Source organism: Bubalus kerabau, chromosome 3, assembly GCF_029407905.1.
Source record: "Bubalus kerabau isolate K-KA32 ecotype Philippines breed swamp buffalo chromosome 3, PCC_UOA_SB_1v2, whole genome shotgun sequence".
Classification (NCBI taxonomy): domain Eukaryota; kingdom Metazoa; phylum Chordata; class Mammalia; order Artiodactyla; family Bovidae; genus Bubalus; species Bubalus kerabau.
In genome coordinates, this window is record NC_073626.1 from 136,481,711 (window position 1) to 136,488,912 (window position 7,202).

The following is a 7,202-nucleotide window of genomic DNA, read 5'->3' on the forward strand; positions in this document are numbered from 1 at the left end:
GTTTCATTTATGTTTAGAATTTTAAAAAGTCAAACTTACAGGGTAGAAAATTGGTTGTCAGGAGCTGGAGGAGGGTGGGATGAATAGAAAGGCAAGCATTTATTGACGACTTACTAGCATTCAGAATTATTGACTGAAATAAAAATGTCTCTAGACATTTTAAGAAGAAAAGACTTAATACAAGAAATGAGGTCATAAAATGATCTCCAGAGGATGAGAGGAACAGAAATTGAAAAAGGTTATGAATACTGGTTTGACATCAATTACCACTGCCACAAGTTGGTGGCCACGATGTTGCCACTACTGCTGATGCCTTAGGCACTGTCATGACTTCGTCCCATCATGAAGGTGGTGATTAGGCATCCAGCCACTGAATATTTTGAGCCTGTCAGAATCAGTAGCCAATTGCCACAGCAGGAAGATGGCCTCCATCTCACTTCTGCCTTCCAAATCTGTTATGGATTTATGTCCTTCTCCAAACCTTAATCTCATTTAGGACTCAAAAAACAAAGTCTTCTGAGAAATATGTTTTGAGACTAAAGTGCCTGCTGTTCATAGGTTCAAAGGTGTGAAGGACGCCACCTTATTTAATGTCCTGCTTTCAGCTAGTTTCACTTGCTCCATTAATTTTGCATAGTATTTATTTTATATTGTAGTTTTTCTTTGTCCATTATAAGTTGTTATATTGGCTATCAATCTTATCCACTAATATGCTATATGAAAACAACAGATCATTGATCATTACTATATTATCAGAAACCAAAACAGATATATGATCATTGTTCAGTATATATTATTAAATAAATATGTGAATTTTGATTTATAACTCAAATTCCCTTCACTTCACATTCAAGCAGCAGGGAAGCTTGCTAATAGATTAGTAACAAGAATATGTTTCCCTTGTATCACTACTTTCTGCCCTCTCTTTCAGCTCCTTTGCTTCTTAATCAGGAAATGTTAATAAGATTTTCCTGACTCCCAGGAAGTCCACTAGATTTGTGAGCCAAGACAGTCATTTGGTTTTCTTTCAATCCAACCTTGCCAGAACACTATAATTAGTACATGTTTGTCAGTTTCTGGGATGTGTGCATCAACATTCCTAGTTTAGAGCACCATGTCTTATAAGAGTAAGGCCATATTTGCCTCTTAAGGGCATTTCTTCTGTTTACCAGAGCATAATTCATTGTGTGTTCAGTATCCCCAAAATTTCTTACATGTGGTAAGTAAATAAATATTGGTCACTGAATGAATGAACAGATGTATGAATAAAATGAATATAAAAAATAAGTGGGAGAATCATACTTTGTTGGTTATGTTGCCAATTTTTCCAAGAAGCTCACTCCTCTGATGAATTTTCACTCCTTGAAAACTTTTCAAACCTTTTGTCTACAGAAAAAAAGGAAAATTAATTTTTTAAATATTTCCTTTCTGCTCATTACTTATGTGACATTTTTAAGATATTTAAAAAGTATATTTATGTATTTATTTAGTTATTTTTGGCTGTGCTGTGTCATCGTTGATGCATGTGGGCTTTCTCTAGTTGCCGTGAGTGGGGTTACTCTTTGTTGCACTAAGTGGGCTTCTCATTACAGTGGCTTCTCTTATTGTGCAGCACAAGTTCTATGAGGCTGAGTTGCTCCATGGCATGTGGAATCCTCCCAGATCAGGGATTGACCCAGGGTCCCTTGCATTGCCAGGCAGACTCTTAAGCACTGGACCACCAGAGAAGCTCTGTAAAAGATTATTTATGGTGAATGATTGCTTGCTTGACTTACTTAAAAATAAAACAAAAACAGAAAATAAAGTGAACCGTATGGGGTATTTATAATGAAACAAAAATTAATTTAAATATTATTTTGTAGGCTGATATCATTCTTTAATAAAATTAACAATTAAAGTTTATGTTTTAGGCTATAATATTTGATTATAAAATCACTATTCACCCAAGCCCAATGTGTAATGTGAAGTAAAATGGAAAAAAATGTCTGCTCTACTAAATTTATCTGAGTTTAAAACCTAGAAGTCAGCAGTGGCACATGGCAGTGCAAGGCCTTTTTGAGATCTGGTTGCCTCTGAGACTGGCTGGACAGTGTCAAAGTCAGGGAGAGCCACACATGCCAGATTTCAGGTTAGCATTACCTCAAATATTAACTGTCTTTCTTTTTTCCTGAAATAAAAGACACAACATGGTCTTTTAATAATAATCTGAAAAAGTACGTAAGTTAAAGTTATACATGATTCTTCTAATGGCAGCCCACTCCAGTGTTGTTGCCTAGAGAATCGCAGGGACGGGGGAGCCTGGTGGGCTGCCGTCTATGGGGTCGCACAGAGGTGGACAGGACTGAAGTGACTTAGCAGCAGCAGCAGCAAAGCTTCTTGGCTTATTTATACCTTACCTGTCATTGTTGAGACCTGAGAAGAAGATCATTCTTAATAGTCCAAATGATGTTTTATGTGTTTGTCTTCCAAAATAAAGAATTAATCTAATCTACCTCCTTATAATTATATTAAAATTAGCTTATTCTGTGGAATAAGAGACATCCATTGTAAATTGGTGGCCTCATAGTACAAACAGATGGGCTTCCCTGGTGATTCAGATGGTAAAGGATCTGTCTGCAATGCAGGAGACCTGGATTTGATCCCTGGGTTGGGAAGATTCCCCTGGACAAGGAATAGGCTACCCACTCCAGTATCCTGGCCTGGAGAATTTCACGGTCAGAGGAGACTGGCGGACTACAGTCCATGGGGTCACAGAGTCAGACATGACTGGGTGACTGTGGCTGTTACTGCTAAGTCATTTCAGTCGTGTCTGACTCTGTGTGACCACATAGACGGCAGCCCACCAGGCTCCCCCATCCCTGGGATTCTCCAGGCAAGAACACTGGAGTGGGTTGCCATTTTCTTCTCCAATGCATGAAAGTGAAAAGTGAAAGTGAAGTCGCTCAGTCGTGTCCGACTGTTCGAGACCCCATGGACTGCAGCCTACCAGGCTCCTCTGTCCATGGGATTTTCCAGGCAAGACTACTGGAGTGGGGTGCCATGGGTGACTAACAGACATTAAAAAAAAAAAAAAAGTAGTGCAAACAGACACATTGGAGTGTTGTAAAATGCCAGACTTGAACATACATTCACAGCTTGTGATTATTTTAATGGAAGGAGTTTCTTTGTGCTACTGCAGAACCCAAAATTTAGCTTATTTTCAGTCATTGTTTCATTGCCAAAAAAGCAAAATCAAGAGAACCAGAATTAAAGCTATCTCATTTATTCTAAGATACTTAATTATAAAAACCGTAAGAATTTTAAAAAATATTCAATAACAATCTTAGATAGCTTTCAGAACCTAGAACTTCTATCATATTTCTAGAGTCTAAAACTGTGCATTGGTTACATGTAAGTAATATATATGCCCAGTAAATATTACCTTCTGAAAGTAGTTAACATTGTCTTTTTAACTAATCAAAACAATAATTTGATGTCAAATTTGTTTTCCTTATATTCTAGAATATATAAGGAAATTGAGTTATTTGTTCATAAAAGACATAATCTCATCAAATTTTATTACTCTCAAATGTTTCTGTGAGGTTTGTAGAAATTATATTTTTGATGATTGCCCATGTATGCTTTTTCTAGCAGAAAAGGGTCACCATGACATTTTAGGTATCTCCCACATTATTATAGATTAATTTTTCCTCAAATAAGTTTTATTTGAAATGTCACTTAAAAGTGTAATAAGTGAAAGTGAAAGAGAAAGAGCTATTTCTGACAACATTAAATAGCATTCAACTGTGGAGTCAGGGTGGTCGCAATTCAAGAAGACAGAAAGAATTATTTTAGCAAAAGAGACACTGATGTATAGAACAGTCTTACGGACTCTGTGAGAGAGGGAGAGGGTGGGAAGATTTGGGAGAATGGCATTGAAACATGTAAAATATCATGTATGAAACGAGTTGCCAGTCCAGGTTCGATGCACGATACTGGATGCTTGGGGCTGGTGCACTGGGACGACCCAGAGGGATGGAATGGGGAGGGAGGAGGGTTCAGGATGGGGAACACATGTATACCTGTGGCAGATTCATTTTGATATTTGGCAAAACTAATACAATTATGTAAAGTTTAAAAATAAAATAAAATTAAAAAAAAAGAATTATTTTATACAATCACTATTTCTGATATTCATTTATAAAACATTTTCTTCTCATATAGAAAATCCTATTATCAAGTCCTTGTAAAATAATTTTAATAGAGTATGCAAATAATCTCCACTCATGACTTTATACTTTCTTCAAATAACTTCTTCTGCAGTATGTGGAAATAGAACTCCATATGTATTAGAACCACAAATTAAAAATGTGAAAATATAGTAGTTCCTACAGTTTAACTACCTTGAGCCTGACATCTGGCAGCTACACTGCTAGGACTCTCCACTTGAGGGCAATTCTGGTCTCATTTTTAGGTTAGTGTAACTTTTTTCCTGTGCAGTAACTTCTTGTGTCCATACTATAAATTGCTCTGTGGTAGGAAAAAAAAAAAAAAAAAGCCAAGCATGAACTAATGGCAAGGTGAGGGAGTTCATGAATAAAGCCATTCTCCATTATTCTTTCCCTCTCTCAAGAGTAACTCATGTTATATACAGCATACCACTGATAAATGGCATGGAGTGGGAAGGATTGCAAAATTGTTCTTGTTTACTGTAGGTTATAATTTATTCTAGAATTTACTACTCTCTTAACTTTGATTTATCCTATATTTTAATAGTTTTATTCTCATAAACTATTTTAAATAATTCCAGAAAGCTATAAATGAGTAAATCAACATTCAAAGTTTCTAGTTGCAAAAGATACTGCATGAATTAGTTTTCCCAAGATGAAATAATGTTGGAATATGCTGTATTTTATACTTCTGTTTAAAAATGCACAATAGCTAATAGCATAACAAAAGCTATGAGAAAATCTAAGTTTAAATTTCTCTTAAGTTTTGTTCACCAGAATTTTTAAAATTCAGTGGCCCTTTTGACATAGATTAGTTCCACATGGAAGAAGTTGGAAAACACTGGAATGAATAATTTGGTTAATTAATAATTGAGCAATTGTATACCTATAGAAATAAATTTTAGCATGATAGATTCAGTTCCTACTGAAATTTGATACAAGTACTAATAAAGGTAGTAAATAATGTCAGGTGACTTCAGGCATCTGCTTTACATATTCATGGGAATGTTGGAAGCAGGCTGTTATATTTACTTCCTATGAATGTTCTCGACAGGTATGGTCATTATAGTCAATATTAAACCAGATAGAATAATAAGATAAATAATACCAGCTATTTTTAAAATATTTTGAATACAATACTCTAGTGTGGATCTAGATTAAAAAAAAAATAATCATCAAAATTATGGCATTGTGTCATGTGTTATTCTTAAGATCCAGAGGAAAAAAATCTCAATTTTCTCAATATTGGGATGCACACATGCAATTTTAAATAACAAGAATGTCTTTCAATAAATTCTGTATTCCATCTGTCACAGTCTCTACATTTTACCATTGACAACATGTGTGATGTGATCTAAGAAATTGTTCCCAGCAGGTCCCATCATATTGAATAATAGTTTCTTTTATAAGAGCAGGTTGTTAAATCAGCAACACTCCCAATTTCAGAATACTAATGAAAATCAACACTGAACTTACCACATGAGTGAAACTGATGGATTCCTGTAAAGAACTACATGTGTGAATTTAGAAACATAGTGAAAACAATACAAATCATTTAAAGAAAAATAAAATAAAATAAGGAATGGTTCTTTAGATTCTCTGATTCTATTGTAGGAAAAAAATGTGACTTCCTCCTGTGCATCTTATTAATTTTGATATTTAACTCAATACATTTTTTGGTATTGTAGTAATTCTCAGTATCCTTCAGAGTAGGAAAATCTCTTCAGACAGCCCCAGTTTAAATCAACTAGTCTATGTCATTTTTATTTTATTTTATTTTTAAACTTTACAATATTGTATTAGTTTTGCCAAATATCGAAATGAATCCACCACAGGTATACCTGTGTTCCCCATCCTGAACCCTCCTCCCTTCTCCCTCCCCATACCCTCCCTCTGGGTCGTCCCAGTGCACCAGCCCCAAGCATCTAGTATCGTGCATCGAACCTGGACTGGCGACTCGTTTCATACATGATATAATACATGTTTCAATACCATTCTCCCAAATCTCCCCACAGAATGAACTGATCAGTATGAGAAACTTTGGTTTATCAGATGGGTATTTACAAATTGGGCATTCTAGTTCACACAGTAGTAAAGAATCTGCCTGCCAGTGCTGATAGGCATGAGACAAAGGTTCTATCACTGAATCAGGAAGATTCCCTAGGTAGGAAATGATAGCTTATTTCAGTATTCTTTCCTGGAGAATCCTATGGACAGAGGAGCATGGCTGGCTACAGTCCATGTGATTGCAAAGAGTTGGAGATGGCTGAGAAAGGTCAGTTTTCATTCCAATCCCAAAGAACGGCAATGCCAAAGAATGCTCAAACTACTGCACAGTTGCACTCATCTCACATGCTAGCAAATTAATGCTCAAAATTCTCCAAGCCAGGCTTCAGCAGTACATGAATGGTGAACTTCCAGATGTTCAAGCTTGTTTTAAAAAGGCAGAGGAACCAGAGATCAAATTGCCAACATCCGCTGGATCATGGAAAAAAGCAAGAGAGTTCCAGAAAAACATCTATTTCTGCTTTATTGACTATGCCAAAGCCTTTGACTGTGTGGATCACAATAAACTGTGGAAAATTCTGAAAGAGATGGGAATAACAGACCACCTGACCTTCCTCTTGAGAAACCTGTATGCAGGTCAGGAAGCAACAGTTAGAACTGGACATGGAACAACAGACTGGTTCCAAATAGGAAACAGAGTACATCAAGGCTGTATATTGTCACCCTGCTTATTTAAATTATATGCAGAGTACATCATGAGAAACGCTGGGCTGGAAGAAACACAAGCTGGAATCAAGATTGCCGGGAGAAATATCAATAACCTCAGATATGCAGATGACACCACCCTTATGGCAGAAAGTAAAGAGGAACTAAAAAGCCTCTTGATGAAAGTGAAAGTGGAAAGTGAAAAAGTTGGCTTAAAGCTCAGCATTCAGAAAATGAAGATCATGACATCTGGTCCCATCACTTCATGGGAAATAGATGGGG